This window comes from Hyla sarda, unplaced genomic scaffold, assembly GCF_029499605.1.
Source record: "Hyla sarda isolate aHylSar1 unplaced genomic scaffold, aHylSar1.hap1 scaffold_739, whole genome shotgun sequence".
Lineage (NCBI taxonomy): Eukaryota > Metazoa > Chordata > Amphibia > Anura > Hylidae > Hyla > Hyla sarda.
This window is the reverse complement of record NW_026610761.1, coordinates 102,953-125,699: the sequence shown is the minus strand read 5'-3', so window position 1 is coordinate 125,699 and position 22,747 is coordinate 102,953. Positions and strand designations below refer to the sequence as shown.

At 45.7% G+C, this 22,747-nt stretch overlaps 9 non-coding genes across 9 annotated transcripts; all 9 read left to right on the top strand.

Annotated features, from left to right (window-relative positions):
• Nucleotides 1–1,703: 1,703 nt before the first annotated feature.
• On the top strand, nucleotides 1,704–1,894 carry LOC130344969 (U2 spliceosomal RNA). The gene has a single exon (XR_008883763.1). It is a non-coding gene; the product is annotated as a U2 spliceosomal RNA (small nuclear RNA).
• A 2,095-nt stretch (nucleotides 1,895–3,989) lies between these two features.
• Nucleotides 3,990–4,180, top strand: LOC130344968 (U2 spliceosomal RNA). The gene has a single exon (XR_008883762.1). It is a non-coding gene; the product is annotated as a U2 spliceosomal RNA (small nuclear RNA).
• Nucleotides 4,181–7,553: 3,373 nt separating this feature from the next.
• LOC130344967 (U2 spliceosomal RNA) lies at nucleotides 7,554–7,744 on the top strand. The gene has a single exon (XR_008883761.1). It is a non-coding gene; the product is annotated as a U2 spliceosomal RNA (small nuclear RNA).
• Nucleotides 7,745–9,840: 2,096 nt separating this feature from the next.
• Nucleotides 9,841–10,030, top strand: LOC130344915 (U2 spliceosomal RNA). Its single transcript, XR_008883716.1, has one exon. It is a non-coding gene; the product is annotated as a U2 spliceosomal RNA (small nuclear RNA).
• Nucleotides 10,031–12,121: 2,091 nt separating this feature from the next.
• On the top strand, nucleotides 12,122–12,312 carry LOC130344966 (U2 spliceosomal RNA). Its single transcript, XR_008883760.1, has one exon. It is a non-coding gene; the product is annotated as a U2 spliceosomal RNA (small nuclear RNA).
• Nucleotides 12,313–14,403: 2,091 nt separating this feature from the next.
• On the top strand, nucleotides 14,404–14,594 carry LOC130344965 (U2 spliceosomal RNA). The gene has a single exon (XR_008883759.1). It is a non-coding gene; the product is annotated as a U2 spliceosomal RNA (small nuclear RNA).
• Nucleotides 14,595–16,700: 2,106 nt separating this feature from the next.
• On the top strand, nucleotides 16,701–16,891 carry LOC130344964 (U2 spliceosomal RNA). The gene has a single exon (XR_008883758.1). It is a non-coding gene; the product is annotated as a U2 spliceosomal RNA (small nuclear RNA).
• A 2,098-nt stretch (nucleotides 16,892–18,989) lies between these two features.
• LOC130344961 (U2 spliceosomal RNA) lies at nucleotides 18,990–19,180 on the top strand. The gene has a single exon (XR_008883756.1). It is a non-coding gene; the product is annotated as a U2 spliceosomal RNA (small nuclear RNA).
• Nucleotides 19,181–21,276: 2,096 nt separating this feature from the next.
• LOC130344960 (U2 spliceosomal RNA) lies at nucleotides 21,277–21,467 on the top strand. The gene has a single exon (XR_008883755.1). It is a non-coding gene; the product is annotated as a U2 spliceosomal RNA (small nuclear RNA).
• Nucleotides 21,468–22,747: the final 1,280 nt, after the last annotated feature.

Sequence of the window (22,747 nt, the reverse complement as noted above, 5' to 3'; positions counted from 1 at the left end):
TTCCCTGGTTGAACTTGATGGACATATGTCTTTTTTCGACCGTACTAACTATGTAACTATGTAACATAACATGGGGGGGGGGGGGGGGGTGTCTCCTGGCTGTTCACACAGGTGTGTCATTGCTGTACATTGACCATGCATTGCTTCTGTGGTATTGCAAAGGCAAAGACAAATGCTTCCAGCCATCCATTGCACTAATGGATTGGTCATCAGCTGGCTGTCTATGTCCCGCATCAATATAGACCAAAGTACAGAGGGTTAGGCTATGCTATTGTGCACCTACCTGATGCATCAGAAGGTGCGAGGCCCTTGCTAAATTCTGTGCACAGACTTTGAGATCTATACTTTAGACTGTATCTAAACCTGCTCCAACATGGACTGACATTCTGGCCTACTTTCAGCCGATGCGACTTGTCTGTCGCTGAACAGTCGCTTTTTATGTATTCAGCACCTATGTATAATGTTGTAAAAATGCTCTAGAAGCTAAAGTCGCAGAAATGTCACACATATTTGGCCTGCAACTTTCTGTGCGACAAATTCAGACAGGAAAAATCAGTATAAATCCTTAGAAAATTATCCCCCAGTGTCTCCATCTGCTGGCGGTATTGAATAAGCATTGCTGCACTGATGGGGTATGCATTAGACGAAAAAAAAGAAGAAAAAGAAGAATAATACGCCCAGAAAAGAGGCGAAAAGGAGAAAAACGTAAAAAAACGTGAAAAAAAAGTAAGAGGAAGAGAAGGGAAAAAAAGGTGGAAATGGGTTTAAAAGTGATTTCGGCGGAGAAATATATATATATATATATATATATATATATATATATATATATACGCGCACACACACACATATATATAAACGTATTCTCCGTTGAGATATTGCAGCCGCTGCTGTGTCCAGGCCCAGGAGCCTTAGCACTGTGCTGTGATGTCACTCAATACCACTGACATCACTAGGTGTAAACAACATCTCTCCTTTGCTGTGTATGTGACTATGGAGCTGTTTGGTGATGTCGTCTATTATGGCCTTCATAGAAGCAACAGGAGATTGTTGCATCCATCTAGAACCCTCAGAACTACAGTGCTATGATGTCACTCACTTCCACAGGCCTTGCAGAGTGTAAACAACAACAACCCAGCTTTGTTGTGTATGTAACCATAGGGATTTGTGATGTCACCTAGAACCTTCACAGCAGCGACAGCTTTATGAGGAGCATCAGCACTGCTCTGCCTGAGCAGAACCATCACCGCCATAGGTTGTCAAATAACCCGGATTTAACCCACACAGGTAAGTCCAATGGGGTGCAGGCATGTCCTCTATGCTTACAGCTTCCCGTGGGTGTTGGTTTGATACCGTTTGGGGACAGCCAAGGAGGCATCTGCAGGCAACAAAGGTAGGTGTGTGCTTGTGTGTGTGTTTCCTATGCAGATCCTAAGCCCAGTGTCACATGCAAGTAGGAGGAGTAAGAAGGGTTCCTGGCAAATCCGGGTTATGGATTGCATTTAAAAAGGCCCCGTGGGAGTGCAATGGGCCCCTGTCTTGCTGCTTAGCAATAATGGTATGGGTTTAGGTTCTGCTGTGTGTACTGGTGGTTGACTGCCCCCCAGCCCAGAGTGTGCATGGAAAATTGTCTGGCAGCCTCCCTGACAGCAAGCAGTGATAGTGCCCATGAAGGGCACCTTGTTGGGCCCGCCCCTTTCACGGTTATCGCTTCTCGGCCTTTTGGCTAAGATCAAGTGTAGTATCTGTTCTTATCAGTTTAATATCTGATACGTCCCCTATCTGGGGACCATATATTAAATGGATTTTTGAGAACGGGGGCCGATTTCGAAGCTTGCTTCCGTCGCCCTATGCATTGACCCGATATGGCAGTATCTTCGGGTACAGTGCACCACCCCCTTACAGGGTTAAAAAGAAAGATTCCTACTTTCATTGCTACCTGCTTGCTGGCTAGCCAGCTAGCCAGCCCTGTGGGCCTTGCTGCTGCTGCAGCCAAAAAACAAAAGGTGGTGCTGCTGCTGCTTCTGCTGCTTCTGCTTCTGCTTGTGTCTGGCCGCTGTTGGAGCGTCCAGGCACAGGACTTCTGCTGCTGCTGACTAAATGGCCTCCTTAATTGGATCATTTGAGTAGCCAGCACACCTGTGCAGGTAGGGCATGACATGATAGGCAGCTGCCTTGATAGCGGGTGGGTGCTGAATGTTCCTAATTGACAAAATAAGATTAATGCTTATGAAGAAATATAAAATCTCATCCCTTCCCCAATATCGCGCCACACCCCTACCCCTTAATTCCCTGGTTGAACTTGATGGACATATGTCTTTTTTCGACCGTACTAACTATGTAACTATGTAACATAACATGGGGGGGGGGGGGGGGTGTCTCCTGGCTGTTCACACAGGTGTGTCATTGCTGTACATTGACCATGCATTGCTTCTGTGGTATTGCAAAGGCAAAGACAAATGCTTCCAGCCATCCATTGCACTAATGGATTGGTCATCAGCTGGCTGTCTATGTCCCGCATCAATATAGACCAAAGTACAGAGGGTTAGGCTATGCTATTGTGCACCTACCTGATGCATCAGAAGGTGCGAGGCCCTTGCTAAATTCTGTGCACAGACTTTGAGATCTATACTTTAGACTGTATCTAAACCTGCTCCAACATGGACTGACATTCTGGCCTACTTTCAGCCGATGCGACTTGTCTGTCGCTGAACAGTCGCTTTTTATGTATTCAGCACCTATGTATAATGTTGTAAAAATGCTCTAGAAGCTAAAGTCGCAGAAATGTCACACATATTTGGCCTGCAACTTTCTGTGCGACAAATTCAGACAGGAAAAATCAGTATAAATCCTTAGAAAATTATCCCCCAGTGTCTCCATCTGCTGGCGGTATTGAATAAGCATTGCTGCACTGATGGGGTATGCATTAGACGAAAAAAAAGAAGAAAAAGAAGAATAATACGCCCAGAAAAGAGGCGAAAAGGAGAAAAACGTAAAAAAACGTGAAAAAAAAGTAAGAGGAAGAGAAGGGAAAAAAAGGTGGAAATGGGTTTAAAAGTGATTTCGGCGGAGAAATATATATATATATATATATATATATATATATATATATATATATACGCGCACACACACACATATATATAAACGTATTCTCCGTTGAGATATTGCAGCCGCTGCTGTGTCCAGGCCCAGGAGCCTTAGCACTGTGCTGTGATGTCACTCAATACCACTGACATCACTAGGTGTAAACAACATCTCTCCTTTGCTGTGTATGTGACTATGGAGCTGTTTGGTGATGTCGTCTATTATGGCCTTCATAGAAGCAACAGGAGATTGTTGCATCCATCTAGAACCCTCAGAACTACAGTGCTATGATGTCACTCACTTCCACAGGCCTTGCAGAGTGTAAACAACAACAACCCAGCTTTGTTGTGTATGTAACCATAGGGATTTGTGATGTCACCTAGAACCTTCACAGCAGCGACAGCTTTATGAGGAGCATCAGCACTGCTCTGCCTGAGCAGAACCATCACCGCCATAGGTTGTCAAATAACCCGGATTTAACCCACACAGGTAAGTCCAATGGGGTGCAGGCATGTCCTCTATGCTTACAGCTTCCCGTGGGTGTTGGTTTGATACCGTTTGGGGACAGCCAAGGAGGCATCTGCAGGCAACAAAGGTAGGTGTGTGCTTGTGTGTGTGTTTCCTATGCAGATCCTAAGCCCAGTGTCACATGCAAGTAGGAGGAGTAAGAAGGGTTCCTGGCAAATCCGGGTTATGGATTGCATTTAAAAAGGCCCCGTGGGAGTGCAATGGGCCCCTGTCTTGCTGCTTAGCAATAATGGTATGGGTTTAGGTTCTGCTGTGTGTACTGGTGGTTGACTGCCCCCCAGCCCAGAGTGTGCATGGAAAATTGTCTGGCAGCCTCCCTGACAGCAAGCAGTGATAGTGCCCATGAAGGGCACCTTGTTGGGCCCGCCCCTTTCACGGTTATCGCTTCTCGGCCTTTTGGCTAAGATCAAGTGTAGTATCTGTTCTTATCAGTTTAATATCTGATACGTCCCCTATCTGGGGACCATATATTAAATGGATTTTTGAGAACGGGGGCCGATTTCGAAGCTTGCTTCCGTCGCCCTATGCATTGACCCGATATGGCAGTATCTTCGGGTACAGTGCACCACCCCCTTACAGGGTTAAAAAGAAAGATTCCTACTTTCATTGCTACCTGCTTGCTGGCTAGCCAGCTAGCCAGCCCTGTGGGCCTTGCTGCTGCTGCAGCCAAAAAACAAAAGGTGGTGCTGCTGCTGCTTCTGCTGCTTCTGCTTGTGTCTGGCCGCTGTTGGAGCGTCCAGGCACAGGACTTCTGCTGCTGCTGACTAAATGGCCTCCTTAATTGGATCATTTGAGTAGCCAGCACACCTGTGCAGGTAGGGCATGACATGATAGGCAGCTGCCTTGATAGCGGGTGGGTGCTGAATGTTCCTAATTGACAAAATAAGATTAATGCTTATGAAGAAATATAAAATCTCATCCCTTCCCCAATATCGCGCCACACCCCTACCCCTTAATTCCCTGGTTGAACTTGATGGACATATGTCTTTTTTCGACCGTACTAACTATGTAACTATGTAACATAACATGGGGGGGGGGGGGGGGGGGTCTCCTGGCTGTTCACACAGGTGTGTCATTGCTGTACATTGACCATGCATTGCTTCTGTGGTATTGCAAAGGCAAAGACAAATGCTTCCAGCCATCCATTGCACTAATGGATTGGTCATCAGCTGGCTGTCTATGTCCCGCATCAATATAGACCAAAGTACAGAGGGTTAGGCTATGCTATTGTGCACCTACCTGATGCATCAGAAGGTGCGAGGCCCTTGCTAAATTCTGTGCACAGACTTTGAGATCTATACTTTAGACTGTATCTAAACCTGCTCCAACATGGACTGACATTCTGGCCTACTTTCAGCCGATGCGACTTGTCTGTCGCTGAACAGTCGCTTTTTATGTATTCAGCACCTATGTATAATGTTGTAAAAATGCTCTAGAAGCTAAAGTCGCAGAAATGTCACACATATTTGGCCTGCAACTTTCTGTGCGACAAATTCAGACAGGAAAAATCTGTATAAATCCTTAGAAAATTATCCCCCAGTGTCTCCATCTGCTGGCGGTATTGAATAAGCATTGCTGCACTGATGGGGTATGCATTAGACGAAAAAAAAGAAGAAAAAGAAGAAGAATACGCCCAGAAAAGAGGCGAAAAGGAGAAAAACGTAAAAAAACGTGAAAAAAAAGTAAGAGGAAGAGAAGGGAAAAAAAGGTGGAAATGGGTTTAAAAGTGATTTCGGCGGAGAAATATATATATATATATATATATATATATATATATATATATACGCGCACACACACACATATATATAAACGTATTCTCCGTTGAGATATTGCAGCCGCTGCTGTGTCCAGGCCCAGGAGCCTTAGCACTGTGCTGTGATGTCACTCAATACCACTGACATCACTAGGTGTAAACAACATCTCTCCTTTGCTGTGTATGTGACTATGGAGCTGTTTGGTGATGTCGTCTATTATGGCCTTCATAGAAGCAACAGGAGATTGTTGCATCCATCTAGAACCCTCAGAACTACAGTGCTATGATGTCACTCACTTCCACAGGCCTTGCAGAGTGTAAACAACAACAACCCAGCTTTGTTGTGTATGTAACCATAGGGATTTGTGATGTCACCTAGAACCTTCACAGCAGCGACAGCTTTATGAGGAGCATCAGCACTGCTCTGCCTGAGCAGAACCATCACCGCCATAGGTTGTCAAATAACCCGGATTTAACCCACACAGGTAAGTCCAATGGGGTGCAGGCATGTCCTCTATGCTTACAGCTTCCCGTGGGTGTTGGTTTGATACCGTTTGGGGACAGCCAAGGAGGCATCTGCAGGCAACAAAGGTAGGTGTGTGCTTGTGTGTGTGTTTCCTATGCAGATCCTAAGCCCAGTGTCACATGCAAGTAGGAGGAGTAAGAAGGGTTCCTGGCAAATCCGGGTTATGGATTGCATTTAACCCCTTAAGGACCGGGGTTTTTTCCGTTTTTGCATTTTCGTTTTTTGCTCCTTGCCTTTAAAAAATCATAACTCTTTCAATTTTGCACCTAAAAATCCATATGATGGCTTATTTTTTGCGCCACCAATTCTAATTTGTAATGACGTCAGTCATTTTGCCCAAAAATCTACGGTGAAACGGAAAAAAAAATCATTGTGCGACAAAATTGAAAAAAAAACGCAGTTTTGTAACTTTTGGGGGCTTCCGTTTCTACGTAGTACATTTTTCGGTAAAAATGACACCTTATCTTTATTCTGTAGGTCCATACGATTAAAATGATACCCTACTTATATAGATTTGATTTTTTAAGACTTCTGGAAAAAATCATAACTACATGCAGGAAAATTAATACGTTTAAAATTGTCATCTTCTGACCCCTATAACTTTTTTATTTTTACGTATATGGGGCGGTATGAGGGCTCATTTTTTGCGCCGTGATCTGAAGTTTTTAACAGTACAATTTTTGCATTGATAGGACTTATTGATCGCTTTTTATTCATTTTTAAATGATATAAAAAGTGACCAAAAAAGCACTATTTTGGACTTTGGAATTTTTTTGCGCGCACGCCATTAACCAAGCGGTTTAATTAATGATATATTTTTATAATTCGGACATTTCCGCACGCGGTGATACCATATATGTTCATTTTTCTTTTTATTTACACTGTGTTTTTTTTTTTATTGGAAAAGGGGGGTGATTCAAACTTTTAATAGGGGAGGAGTTAAATGATATTTATTCACTTTTTTTTTTCACTTTTTTTGTGCAGTGTTATAGGTCCCATAGGGACCTATAACACTGCACACACTGATCTTCTATGCTGATCACTGGTTTCTCATAAGAAACCAGTGATCAACGATTCTGCCGCATGACTGCTCATGCCTGGATCTCAGGCACTGAGCAGTCATTCGGCGATCGGACAGCGAGGAGGCAGGTAGGGGCCCTCCCGCTGTCCTGTCAGCTGTTCGGGATGCCGCGATTAGCCGCGGCTATCCCGAACAGCCCGACTGAGCTAGCCGGCCACTTTCGGTTTCACTTTTAGCCGCGCGGCTCAGCTCTGAGCGCGCGGCTAAAGGGTTAATAGCGCGCGGTGCCGCGATCGGCACTGCGCGCTATTAGAGGCGGGTCCCGGCTTCACTATGACGCCGGGCCCGCCGCGATATGACGCGGGGTTACTGTGTAACCCCGCGTTATATCAGGAGAGCAGGACCAAGGGCGTACCTGTACGCCCTTGGTCCTTAAGGGGTTAAAAAGGCCCCGTGGGAGTGCAATGGGCCCCTGTCTTGCTGCTTAGCAATAATGGTATGGGTTTAGATTCTGCTGTGTGTACTGGTGGTTGACTGCCCCCCAGCCCAGAGTGTGCATGGAAAATTGTCTGGCAGCCTCCCTGACAGCAAGCAGTGATAGTGCCCATGAAGGGCACCTTGTTGGGCCCGCCCCTTTCACGGTTATCGCTTCTCGGCCTTTTGGCTAAGATCAAGTGTAGTATCTGTTCTTATCAGTTTAATATCTGATACGTCCCCTATCTGGGGACCATATATTAAATGGATTTTTGAGAACGGGGGCCGATTTCGAAGCTTGCTTCCGTCGCCCTATGCATTGACCCGATATGGCAGTATCTTCGGGTACAGTGCACCACCCCCTTACAGGGTTAAAAAGAAAGATTCCTACTTTCATTGCTACCTGCTTGCTGGCTAGCCAGCTAGCCAGCCCTGTGGGCCTTGCTGCTGCTGCAGCCAAAAAACAAAAGGTGGTGCTGCTGCTGCTTCTGCTGCTTCTGCTTCTGCTTGTGTCTGGCCGCTGTTGGAGCGTCCAGGCACAGGACTTCTGCTGCTGCTGACTAAATGGCCTCCTTAATTGGATCATTTGAGTAGCCAGCACACCTGTGCAGGTAGGGCATGACATGATAGGCAGCTGCCTTGATAGCGGGTGGGTGCTGAATGTTCCTAATTGACAAAATAAGATTAATGCTTATGAAGAAATATAAAATCTCATCCCTTCCCCAATATCGCGCCACACCCCTACCCCTTAATTCCCTGGTTGAACTTGATGGACATATGTCTTTTTTCGACCGTACTAACTATGTAACTATGTAACATAACATGGGGGGGGGGGGGGGGGGGTCTCCTGGCTGTTCACACAGGTGTGTCATTGCTGTACATTGACCATGCATTGCTTCTGTGGTATTGCAAAGGCAAAGACAAATGCTTCCAGCCATCCATTGCACTAATGGATTGGTCATCAGCTGGCTGTCTATGTCCCGCATCAATATAGACCAAAGTACAGAGGGTTAGGCTATGCTATTGTGCACCTACCTGATGCATCAGAAGGTGCGAGGCCCTTGCTAAATTCTGTGCACAGACTTTGAGATCTATACTTTAGACTGTATCTAAACCTGCTCCAACATGGACTGACATTCTGGCCTACTTTCAGCCGATGCGACTTGTCTGTCGCTGAACAGTCGCTTTTTATGTATTCAGCACCTATGTATAATGTTGTAAAAATGCTCTAGAAGCTAAAGTCGCAGAAATGTCACACATATTTGGCCTGCAACTTTCTGTGCGACAAATTCAGACAGGAAAAATCAGTATAAATCCTTAGAAAATTATCCCCCAGTGTCTCCATCTGCTGGCGGTATTGAATAAGCATTGCTGCACTGATGGGGTATGCATTAGACGAAAAAAAAGAAGAAAAAGAAGAATAATACGCCCAGAAAAGAGGCGAAAAGGAGAAAAACGTAAAAAAACGTGAAAAAAAAGTAAGAGGAAGAGAAGGGAAAAAAAGGTGGAAATGGGTTTAAAAGTGATTTCGGCGGAGAAATATATATATATATATATATATATATATATATATATATATATATACGCGCACACACACACATATATATAAACGTATTCTCCGTTGAGATATTGCAGCCGCTGCTGTGTCCAGGCCCAGGAGCCTTAGCACTGTGCTGTGATGTCACTCAATACCACTGACATCACTAGGTGTAAACAACATCTCTCCTTTGCTGTGTATGTGACTATGGAGCTGTTTGGTGATGTCGTCTATTATGGCCTTCATAGAAGCAACAGGAGATTGTTGCATCCATCTAGAACCCTCAGAACTACAGTGCTATGATGTCACTCACTTCCACAGGCCTTGCAGAGTGTAAACAACAACAACCCAGCTTTGTTGTGTATGTAACCATAGGGATTTGTGATGTCACCTAGAACCTTCACAGCAGCGACAGCTTTATGAGGAGCATCAGCACTGCTCTGCCTGAGCAGAACCATCACCGCCATAGGTTGTCAAATAACCCGGATTTAACCCACACAGGTAAGTCCAATGGGGTGCAGGCATGTCCTCTATGCTTACAGCTTCCCGTGGGTGTTGGTTTGATACCGTTTGGGGACAGCCAAGGAGGCATCTGCAGGCAACAAAGGTAGGTGTGTGCTTGTGTGTGTGTTTCCTATGCAGATCCTAAGCCCAGTGTCACATGCAAGTAGGAGGAGTAAGAAGGGTTCCTGGCAAATCCGGGTTATGGATTGCATTTAAAAAGGCCCCGTGGGAGTGCAATGGGCCCCTGTCTTGCTGCTTAGCAATAATGGTATGGGTTTAGGTTCTGCTGTGTGTACTGGTGGTTGACTGCCCCCCAGCCCAGAGTGTGCATGGAAAATTGTCTGGCAGCCTCCCTGACAGCAAGCAGTGATAGTGCCCATGAAGGGCACCTTGTTGGGCCCGCCCCTTTCACGGTTATCGCTTCTCGGCCTTTTGGCTAAGATCAAGTGTAGTATCTGTTCTTATCAGTTTAATATCTGATACGTCCCCTATCTGGGGACCATATATTAAATGGATTTTTGAGAACGGGGCCGATTTCGAAGCTTGCTTCCGTCGCCCTATGCATTGACCCGATATGGCAGTATCTTCGGGTACAGTGCACCACCCCCTTACAGGGTTAAAAAGAAAGATTCCTACTTTCATTGCTACCTGCTTGCTGGCTAGCCAGCTAGCCAGCCCTGTGGGCCTTGCTGCTGCTGCAGCCAAAAAACAAAAGGTGGTGCTGCTGCTGCTTCTGCTGCTTCTGCTTCTGCTTGTGTCTGGCCGCTGTTGGAGCGTCCAGGCACAGGACTTCTGCTGCTGCTGACTAAATGGCCTCCTTAATTGGATCATTTGAGTAGCCAGCACACCTGTGCAGGTAGGGCATGACATGATAGGCAGCTGCCTTGATAGCGGGTGGGTGCTGAATGTTCCTAATTGACAAAATAAGATTAATGCTTATGAAGAAATATAAAATCTCATCCCTTCCCCAATATCGCGCCACACCCCTACCCCTTAATTCCCTGGTTGAACTTGATGGACATATGTCTTTTTTCGACCGTACTAACTATGTAACTATGTAACATAACATGGGGGGGGGGGGGGTCTCCTGGCTGTTCACACAGGTGTGTCATTGCTGTACATTGACCATGCATTGCTTCTGTGGTATTGCAAAGGCAAAGACAAATGCTTCCAGCCATCCATTGCACTAATGGATTGGTCATCAGCTGGCTGTCTATGTCCCGCATCAATATAGACCAAAGTACAGAGGGTTAGGCTATGCTATTGTGCACCTACCTGATGCATCAGAAGGTGCGAGGCCCTTGCTAAATTCTGTGCACAGACTTTGAGATCTATACTTTAGACTGTATCTAAACCTGCTCCAACATGGACTGACATTCTGGCCTACTTTCAGCCGATGCGACTTGTCTGTCGCTGAACAGTCGCTTTTTATGTATTCAGCACCTATGTATAATGTTGTAAAAATGCTCTAGAAGCTAAAGTCGCAGAAATGTCACACATATTTGGCCTGCAACTTTCTGTGCGACAAATTCAGACAGGAAAAATCAGTATAAATCCTTAGAAAATTATCCCCCAGTGTCTCCATCTGCTGGCGGTATTGAATAAGCATTGCTGCACTGATGGGGTATGCATTAGACGAAAAAAAAGAAGAAAAAGAAGAATAATACGCCCAGAAAAGAGGCGAAAAGGAGAAAAACGTAAAAAAACGTGAAAAAAAAGTAAGAGGAAGAGAAGGGAAAAAAAGGTGGAAATGGGTTTAAAAGTGATTTCGGCGGAGAAATATATATATATATATATATATATATATATATATATATATATATACGCGCACACACACACATATATATAAACGTATTCTCCGTTGAGATATTGCAGCCGCTGCTGTGTCCAGGCCCAGGAGCCTTAGCACTGTGCTGTGATGTCACTCAATACCACTGACATCACTAGGTGTAAACAACATCTCTCCTTTGCTGTGTATGTGACTATGGAGCTGTTTGGTGATGTCGTCTATTATGGCCTTCATAGAAGCAACAGGAGATTGTTGCATCCATCTAGAACCCTCAGAACTACAGTGCTATGATGTCACTCACTTCCACAGGCCTTGCAGAGTGTAAACAACAACAACCCAGCTTTGTTGTGTATGTAACCATAGGGATTTGTGATGTCACCTAGAACCTTCACAGCAGCGACAGCTTTATGAGGAGCATCAGCACTGCTCTGCCTGAGCAGAACCATCACCGCCATAGGTTGTCAAATAACCCGGATTTAACCCACACAGGTAAGTCCAATAGGGTGCAGGCATGTCCTCTATGCTTACAGCTTCCCGTGGGTGTTGGTTTGATACCGTTTGGGGACAGCCAAGGAGGCATCTGCAGGCAACAAAGGTAGGTGTGTGCTTGTGTGTGTGTTTCCTATGCAGATCCTAAGCCCAGTGTCACATGCAAGTAGGAGGAGTAAGAAGGGTTCCTGGCAAATCCGGGTTATGGATTGCATTTAAAAAGGCCCCGTGGGAGTGCAATGGGCCCCTGTCTTGCTGCTTAGCAATAATGGTATGGGTTTAGGTTCTGCTGTGTGTACTGGTGGTTGACTGCCCCCCAGCCCAGAGTGTGCATGGAAAATTGTCTGGCAGCCTCCCTGACAGCAAGCAGTGATAGTGCCCATGAAGGGCACCTTGTTGGGCCCGCCCCTTTCACGGTTATCGCTTCTCGGCCTTTTGGCTAAGATCAAGTGTAGTATCTGTTCTTATCAGTTTAATATCTGATACGTCCCCTATCTGGGGACCATATATTAAATGGATTTTTGAGAACGGGGGCCGATTTCGAAGCTTGCTTCCGTCGCCCTATGCATTGACCCGATATGGCAGTATCTTCGGGTACAGTGCACCACCCCCTTACAGGGTTAAAAAGAAAGATTCCTACTTTCATTGCTACCTGCTTGCTGGCTAGCCAGCTAGCCAGCCCTGTGGGCCTTGCTGCTGCTGCAGCCAAAAAACAAAAGGTGGTGCTGCTGCTGCTTCTGCTGCTTCTGCTTCTGCTTGTGTCTGGCCGCTGTTGGAGCGTCCAGGCACAGGACTTCTGCTGCTGCTGACTAAATGACCTCCTTAATTGGATCATTTGAGTAGCCAGCACACCTGTGCAGGTAGGGCATGACATGATAGGCAGCTGCCTTGATAGCGGGTGGGTGCTGAATGTTCCTAATTGACAAAATAAGATTAATGCTTATGAAGAAATATAAAATCTCATCCCTTCCCCAATATCGCGCCACACCCCTACCCCTTAATTCCCTGGTTGAACTTGATGGACATATGTCTTTTTTCGACCGTACTAACTATGTAACTATGTAACATAACATGGGGGGGGGGGGGGGGGGGGGGGGTCTCCTGGCTGTTCACACAGGTGTGTCATTGCTGTACATTGACCATGCATTGCTTCTGTGGTATTGCAAAGGCAAAGACAAATGCTTCCAGCCATCCATTGCACTAATGGATTGGTCATCAGCTGGCTTTCTATGTCCCGCATCAATATAGACCAAAGTACAGAGGGTTAGGCTATGCTATTGTGCACCTACCTGATGCATCAGAAGGTGCGAGGCCCTTGCTAAATTCTGTGCACAGACTTTGAGATCTATACTTTAGACTGTATCTAAACCTGCTCCAACATGGACTGACATTCTGGCCTACTTTCAGCCGATGCGACTTGTCTGTCGCTGAACAGTCGCTTTTTATGTATTCAGCACCTATGTATAATGTTGTAAAAATGCTCTAGAAGCTAAAGTCGCAGAAATGTCACACATATTTGGCCTGCAACTTTCTGTGCGACAAATTCAGACAGGAAAAATCAGTATAAATCCTTAGAAAATTATCCCCCAGTGTCTCCATCTGCTGGCGGTATTGAATAAGCATTGCTGCACTGATGGGGTATGCATTAGACGAAAAAAAAGAAGAAAAAGAAGAATAATACGCCCAGAAAAGAGGCGAAAAGGAGAAAAACGTAAAAAAACGTGAAAAAAAAGTAAGAGGAAGAGAAGGGAAAAAAAGGTGGAAATGGGTTTAAAAGTGATTTCGGCGGAGAAATATATATATATATATATATATATATATATATATACGCGCACACACACACATATATATAAACGTATTCTCCGTTGAGATATTGCAGCCGCTGCTGTGTCCAGGCCCAGGAGCCTTAGCACTGTGCTGTGATGTCACTCAATACCACTGACATCACTAGGTGTAAACAACATCTCTCCTTTGCTGTGTATGTGACTATGGAGCTGTTTGGTGATGTCGTCTATTATGGCCTTCATAGAAGCAACAGGAGATTGTTGCATCCATCTAGAACCCTCAGAACTACAGTGCTATGATGTCACTCACTTCCACAGGCCTTGCAGAGTGTAAACAACAACAACCCAGCTTTGTTGTGTATGTAACCATAGGGATTTGTGATGTCACCTAGAACCTTCACAGCAGCGACAGCTTTATGAGGAGCATCAGCACTGCTCTGCCTGAGCAGAACCATCACCGCCATAGGTTGTCAAATAACCCGGATTTAACCCACACAGGTAAGTCCAATGGGGTGCAGGCATGTCCTCTATGCTTACAGCTTCCCGTGGGTGTTGGTTTGATACCGTTTGGGGACAGCCAAGGAGGCATCTGCAGGCAACAAAGGTAGGTGTGTGCTTGTGTGTGTGTTTCCTATGCAGATCCTAAGCCCAGTGTCACATGCAAGTAGGAGGAGTAAGAAGGGTTCCTGGCAAATCCGGGTTATGGATTGCATTTAAAAAGGCCCCGTGGGAGTGCAATGGGCCCCTGTCTTGCTGCTTAGCAATAATGGTATGGGTTTAGGTTCTGCTGTGTGTACTGGTGGTTGACTGCCCCCCAGCCCAGAGTGTGCATGGAAAATTGTCTGGCAGCCTCCCTGACAGCAAGCAGTGATAGTGCCCATGAAGGGCACCTTGTTGGGCCCGCCCCTTTCACGGTTATCGCTTCTCGGCCTTTTGGCTAAGATCAAGTGTAGTATCTGTTCTTATCAGTTTAATATCTGATACGTCCCCTATCTGGGGACCATATATTAAATGGATTTTTGAGAACGGGGGCCGATTTCGAAGCTTGCTTCCGTCGCCCTATGCATTGACCCGATATGGCAGTATCTTCGGGTACAGTGCACCACCCCCTTACAGGGTTAAAAAGAAAGATTCCTACTTTCATTGCTACCTGCTTGCTGGCTAGCCAGCTAGCCAGCCCTGTGGGCCTTGCTGCTGCTGCAGCCAAAAAACAAAAGGTGGTGCTGCTGCTGCTTCTGCTGCTTCTGCTTCTGCTTGTGTCTGGCCGCTGTTGGAGCGTCCAGGCACAGGACTTCTGCTGCTGCTGACTAAATGGCCTCCTTAATTGGATCATTTGAGTAGCCAGCACACCTGTGCAGGTAGGGCATGACATGATAGGCAGCTGCCTTGATAGCGGGTGGGTGCTGAATGTTCCTAATTGACAAAATAAGATTAATGCTTATGAAGAAATATAAAATCTCATCCCTTCCCCAATATCGCGCCACACCCCTACCCCTTAATTCCCTGGTTGAACTTGATGGACATATGTCTTTTTTCGACCGTACTAACTATGTAACTATGTAACATAACATGGGGGGGGGGGGGGGGGGGTCTCCTGGCTGTTCACACAGGTGTGTCATTGCTGTACATTGACCATGCATTGCTTCTGTGGTATTGCAAAGGCAAAGACAAATGCTTCCAGCCATCCATTGCACTAATGGATTGGTCATCAGCTGGCTGTCTATGTCCCGCATCAATATAGACCAAAGTACAGAGGGTTAGGCTATGCTATTGTGCACCTACCTGATGCATCAGAAGGTGCGAGGCCCTTGCTAAATTCTGTGCACAGACTTTGAGATCTATACTTTAGACTGTATCTAAACCTGCTCCAACATGGACTGACATTCTGGCCTACTTTCAGCCGATGCGACTTGTCTGTCGCTGAACAGTCGCTTTTTATGTATTCAGCACCTATGTATAATGTTGTAAAAATGCTCTAGAAGCTAAAGTCGCAGAAATGTCACACATATTTGGCCTGCAACTTTCTGTGCGACAAATTCAGACAGGAAAAATCAGTATAAATCCTTAGAAAATTATCCCCCAGTGTCTCCATCTGCTGGCGGTATTGAATAAGCATTGCTGCACTGATGGGGTATGCATTAGACGAAAAAAAAGAAGAAAAAGAAGAATAATACGCCCAGAAAAGAGGCGAAAAGGAGAAAAACGTAAAAAAACGTGAAAAAAAAGTAAGAGGAAGAGAAGGGAAAAAAAGGTGGAAATGGGTGTTTAAAAGTGATTTCGGCGGAGAAATATATATATATATATATATATATATATATATATATATATATATATATATATACGCGCACACACACACATATATATAAACGTATTCTCCATTGAGATATTGCAGCCGCTGCTGTGTCCAGGCCCAGGAGCCTTAGCACTGTGCTGTGATGTCACTCAATACCACTGACATCACTAGGTGTAAACAACATCTCTCCTTTGCTGTGTATGTGACTATGGAGCTGTTTGGTGATGTCGTCTATTATGGCCTTCATAGAAGCAACAGGAGATTGTTGCATCCATCTAGAACCCTCAGAACTACAGTGCTATGATGTCACTCACTTCCACAGGCCTTGCAGAGTGTAAACAACAACAACCCAGCTTTGTTGTGTATGTAACCATAGGGATTTGTGATGTCACCTAGAACCTTCACAGCAGCGACAGCTTTATGAGGAGCATCAGCACTGCTCTGCCTGAGCAGAACCATCACCGCCATAGGTTGTCAAATAACCCGGATTTAACCCACACAGGTAAGTCCAATGGGGTGCAGGCATGTCCTCTATGCTTACAGCTTCCCGTGGGTGTTGGTTTGATACCGTTTGGGGACAGCCAAGGAGGCATCTGCAGGCAACAAAGGTAGGTGTGTGCTTGTGTGTGTGTTTCCTATGCAGATCCTAAGCCCAGTGTCACATGCAAGTAGGAGGAGTAAGAAGGGTTCCTGGCAAATCCGGGTTATGGATTGCATTTAAAAAGGCCCCGTGGGAGTGCAATGGGCCCCTGTCTTGCTGCTTAGCAATAATGGTATGGGTTTAGGTTCTGCTGTGTGTACTGGTGGTTGACTGCCCCCCAGCCCAGAGTGTGCATGGAAAATTGTCTGGCAGCCTCCCTGACAGCAAGCAGTGATAGTGCCCATGAAGGGCACCTTGTTGGGCCCGCCCCTTTCACGGTTATCGCTTCTCGGCCTTTTGGCTAAGATCAAGTGTAGTATCTGTTCTTATCAGTTTAATATCTGATACGTCCCCTATCTGGGGACCATATATTAAATGGATTTTTGAGAACGGGGGCCGATTTCGAAGCTTGCTTCCGTCGCCCTATGCATTGACCCGATATGGCAGTATCTTCGGGTACAGTGCACCACCCCCTTACAGGGTTAAAAAGAAAGATTCCTACTTTCATTGCTACCTGCTTGCTGGCTAGCCAGCTAGCCAGCCCTGTGGGCCTTGCTGCTGCTGCAGCCAAAAAACAAAAGGTGGTGCTGCTGCTGCTTCTGCTGCTTCTGCTTCTGCTTGTGTCTGGCCGCTGTTGGAGCGTCCAGGCACAGGACTTCTGCTGCTGCTGACTAAATGGCCTCCTTAATTGGATCATTTGAGTAGCCAGCACACCTGTGCAGGTAGGGCATGACATGATAGGCAGCTGCCTTGATAGCGGGTGGGTGCTGAATGTTCCTAATTGACAAAATAAGATTAATGCTTATGAAGAAATATAAAATCTCATCCCTTCCCCAATATCGCGCCACACCCCTACCCCTTAATTCCCTGGTTGAACTTGATGGACATATGTCTTTTTTCGACCGTACTAACTATGTAACTATGTAACATAACATGGGGGGGGGGGGGGGGGGGTCTCCTGGCTGTTCACACAGGTGTGTCATTGCTGTACATTGACCATGCATTGCTTCTGTGGTATTGCAAAGGCAAAGACAAATGCTTCCAGCCATCCATTGCACTAATGGATTGGTCATCAGCTGGCTGTCTATGTCCCGCATCAATATAGACCAAAGTACAGAGGGTTAGGCTATGCTATTGTGCACCTACCTGATGCATCAGAAGGTGCGAGGCCCTTGCTAAATTCTGTGCACAGACTTTGAGATCTATACTTTAGACTGTATCTAAACCTGCTCCAACATGGACTGACATTCTGGCCTACTTTCAGCCGATGCGACTTGTCTGTCGCTGAACAGTCGCTTTTTATGTATTCAGCACCTATGTATAATGTTGTAAAAATGCTCTAGAAGCTAAAGTCGCAGAAATGTCACACATATTTGGCCTGCAACTTTCTGTGCGACAAATTCAGACAGGAAAAATCAGTATAAATCCTTAGAAAATTATCCCCCAGTGTCTCCATCTGCTGGCGGTATTGAATAAGCATTGCTGCACTGATGGGGTATGCATTAGACGAAAAAAAAGAAGAAAAAGAAGAATAATACGCCCAGAAAAAGAGGCGAAAAAGGAGAAAAACGTAAAAAAACGTGAAAAAAAAGTAAGAGGGAAGAGAAGGGAAAAAAAGGTGGAAATGGGTTTAAAAGTGATTTTCGGCGGAGAAATATATATATATATATATATATATATATATATATATATATACGCGCACACACACACATATATATATAAACGTATTCTCCGTTGAGATATTGCAGCCGCTGCTGTGTCCAGGCCCAGGAGCCTTAGCACTGTGCTGTGATGTCACTCAATACCACTGACATCACTAGGTGTAAACAACATCTCTCCTTTGCTGTGTATGTGACTATGGAGCTGTTTGGTGATGTCGTCTATTATGGCCTTCATAGAAGCAACAGGAGATTGTTGCATCCATCTAGAACCCTCAGAACTACAGTGCTATGATGTCACTCACTTCCACAGGCCTTGCAGAGTGTAAACAACAACAACCCAGCTTTGTTGTGTATGTAACCATAGGGATTTGTGATGTCACCTAGAACCTTCACAGCAGCGACAGCTTTATGAGGAGCATCAGCACTGCTCTGCCTGAGCAGAACCATCACCGCCATAGGTTGTCAAATAACCCGGATTTAACCCACACAGGTAAGTCCAATGGGGTGCAGGCATGTCCTCTATGCTTACAGCTTCCCGTGGGTGTTGGTTTGATACCGTTTGGGGACAGCCAAGGAGGCATCTGCAGGCAACAAAGGTAGGTGTGTGCTTGTGTGTGTGTTTCCTATGCAGATCCTAAGCCCAGTGTCACATGCAAGTAGGAGGAGTAAGAAGGGTTCCTGGCAAATCCGGGTTATGGATTGCATTTAAAAAGGCCCCGTGGGAGTGCAATGGGCCCCTGTCTTGCTGCTTAGCAATAATGGTATGGGTTTAGGTTCTGCTGTGTGTACTGGTGGTTGACTGCCCCCCAGCCCAGAGTGTGCATGGAAAATTGTCTGGCAGCCTCCCTGACAGCAAGCAGTGATAGTGCCCATGAAGGGCACCTTGTTGGGCCCGCCCCTTTCACGGTTATCGCTTCTCGGCCTTTTGGCTAAGATCAAGTGTAGTATCTGTTCTTATCAGTTTAATATCTGATACGTCCCCTATCTGGGGACCATATATTAAATGGATTTTTGAGAACGGGGGCCGATTTCGAAGCTTGCTTCCGTCGCCCTATGCATTGACCCGATATGGCAGTATCTTCGGGTACAGTGCACCACCCCCTTACAGGGTTAAAAAGAAAGATTCCTACTTTCATTGCTACCTGCTTGCTGGCTAGCCAGCTAGCCAGCCCTGTGGGCCTTGCTGCTGCTGCAGCCAAAAAACAAAAGGTGGTGCTGCTGCTGCTTCTGCTGCTTCTGCTTCTGCTTGTGTCTGGCCGCTGTTGGAGCGTCCAGGCACAGGACTTCTGCTGCTGCTGACTAAATGGCCTCCTTAATTGGATCATTTGAGTAGCCAGCACACCTGTGCAGGTAGGGCATGACATGATAGGCAGCTGCCTTGATAGCGGGTGGGTGCTGAATGTTCCTAATTGACAAAATAAGATTAATGCTTATGAAGAAATATAAAATCTCATCCCTTCCCCAATATCGCGCCACACCCCTACCCCTTAATTCCCTGGTTGAACTTGATGGACATATGTCTTTTTTCGACCGTACTAACTATGTAACTATGTAACATAACATGGGGGGGGGGGGGGGTCTCCTGGCTGTTCACACAGGTGTGTCATTGCTGTACATTGACCATGCATTGCTTCTGTGGTATTGCAAAGGCAAAGACAAATGCTTCCAGCCATCCATTGCACTAATGGATTGGTCATCAGCTGGCTGTCTATGTCCCGCATCAATATAGACCAAAGTACAGAGGGTTAGGCTATGCTATTGTGCACCTACCTGATGCATCAGAAGGTGCGAGGCCCTTGCTAAATTCTGTGCACAGACTTTGAGATCTATACTTTAGACTGTATCTAAACCTGCTCCAACATGGACTGACATTCTGGCCTACTTTCAGCCGATGCGACTTGTCTGTCGCTGAACAGTCGCTTTTTATGTATTCAGCACCTATGTATAATGTTGTAAAAATGCTCTAGAAGCTAAAGTCGCAGAAATGTCACACATATTTGGCCTGCAACTTTCTGTGCGACAAATTCAGACAGGAAAAATCAGTATAAATCCTTAGAAAATTATCCCCCAGTGTCTCCATCTGCTGGCGGTATTGAATAAGCATTGCTGCACTGATGGGGTATGCATTAGACGAAAAAAAAGAAGAAAAAGAAGAATAATACGCCCAGAAAAGAGGCGAAAAGGAGAAAAACGTAAAAAAACGTGAAAAAAAAGTAAGAGGAAGAGAAGGGAAAAAAAGGTGGAAATGGGTTTAAAAGTGATTTCGGCGGAGAAATATATATATATATATATATATATATATATATATATATATATATATATACGCGCACACACACACATATATATAAACGTATTCTCCGTTGAGATATTGCAGCCGCTGCTGTGTCCAGGCCCAGGAGCCTTAGCACTGTGCTGTGATGTCACTCAATACCACTGACATCACTAGGTGTAAACAACATCTCTCCTTTGCTGTGTATGTGACTATGGAGCTGTTTGGTGATGTCGTCTATTATGGCCTTCATAGAAGCAACAGGAGATTGTTGCATCCATCTAGAACCCTCAGAACTACAGTGCTATGATGTCACTCACTTCCACAGGCCTTGCAGAGTGTAAACAACAACAACCCAGCTTTGTTGTGTATGTAACCATAGGGATTTGTGATGTCACCTAGAACCTTCACAGCAGCGACAGCTTTATGAGGAGCATCAGCACTGCTCTGCCTGAGCAGAACCATCACCGCCATAGGTTGTCAAATAACCCGGATTTAACCCACACAGGTAAGTCCAATGGGGTGCAGGCATGTCCTCTATGCTTACAGCTTCCCGTGGGTGTTGGTTTGATACCGTTTGGGGACAGCCAAGGAGGCATCTGCAGGCAACAAAGGTAGGTGTGTGCTTGTGTGTGTGTTTCCTATGCAGATCCTAAGCCCAGTGTCACATGCAAGTAGGAGGAGTAAGAAGGGTTCCTGGCAAATCCGGGTTATGGATTGCATTTAAAAAGGCCCCGTGGGAGTGCAATGGGCCCCTGTCTTGCTGCTTAGCAATAATGGTATGGGTTTAGGTTCTGCTGTGTGTACTGGTGGTTGACTGCCCCCCAGCCCAGAGTGTGCATGGAAAATTGTCTGGCAGCCTCCCTGACAGCAAGCAGTGATAGTGCCCATGAAGGGCACCTTGTTGGGCCCGCCCCTTTCACGGTTATCGCTTCTCGGCCTTTTGGCTAAGATCAAGTGTAGTATCTGTTCTTATCAGTTTAATATCTGATACGTCCCCTATCTGGGGACCATATATTAAATGGATTTTTGAGAACGGGGGCCGATTTCGAAGCTTGCTTCCGTCGCCCTATGCATTGACCCGATATGGCAGTATCTTCGGGTACAGTGCACCACCCCCTTACAGGGTTAAAAAGAAAGATTCCTACTTTCATTGCTACCTGCTTGCTGGCTAGCCAGCTAGCCAGCCCTGTGGGCCTTGCTGCTGCTGCAGCCAAAAAACAAAAGGTGGTGCTGCTGCTGCTTCTGCTGCTTCTGCTTCTGCTTGTGTCTGGCCGCTGTTGGAGCGTCCAGGCACAGGACTTCTGCTGCTGCTGACTAAATGGCCTCCTTAATTGGATCATTTGAGTAGCCAGCACACCTGTGCAGGTAGGGCATGACATGATAGGCAGCTGCCTTGATAGCGGGTGGGTGCTGAATGTTCCTAATTGACAAAATAAGATTAATGCTTATGAAGAAATATAAAATCTCATCCCTTCCCCAATATCGCGCCACACCCCTACCCCTTAATTCCCTGGTTGAACTTGATGGACATATGTCTTTTTTCGACCGTACTAACTATGTAACTATGTAACATAACATGGGGGGGGGGGGGGGGGGGGGGGGTCTCCTGGCTGTTCACACAGGTGTGTCATTGCTGTACATTGACCATGCATTGCTTCTGTGGTATTGCAAAGGCAAAGACAAATGCTTCCAGCCATCCATTGCACTAATGGATTGGTCATCAGCTGGCTGTCTATGTCCCGCATCAATATAGACCAAAGTACAGAGGGTTAGGCTATGCTATTGTGCACCTACCTGATGCATCAGAAGGTGCGAGGCCCTTGCTAAATTCTGTGCACAGACTTTGAGATCTATACTTTAGACTGTATCTAAACCTGCTCCAACATGGACTGACATTCTGGCCTACTTTCAGCCGATGCGACTTGTCTGTCGCTGAACAGTCGCTTTTTATGTATTCAGCACCTATGTATAATGTTGTAAAAATGCTCTAGAAGCTAAAGTCGCAGAAATGTCACACATATTTGGCCTGCAACTTTCTGTGCGACAAATTCAGACAGGAAAAATCAGTATAAATCCTTAGAAAATTATCCCCCAGTGTCTCCATCTGCTGGCGGTATTGAATAAGCATTGCTGCACTGATGGGGTATGCATTAGACGAAAAAAAAGAAGAAAAAGAAGAATAATACGCCCAGAAAAGAGGCGAAAAGGAGAAAAACGTAAAAAAACGTGAAAAAAAAGTAAGAGGAAGAGAAGGGGAAAAAAAGGTGGAAATGGGTTTAAAAGTGATTTCGGCGGAGAAATATATATATATATATATATATATATATATATATATATATATATACGCGCACACACACACATATATATAAACGTATTCTCCGTTGAGATATTGCAG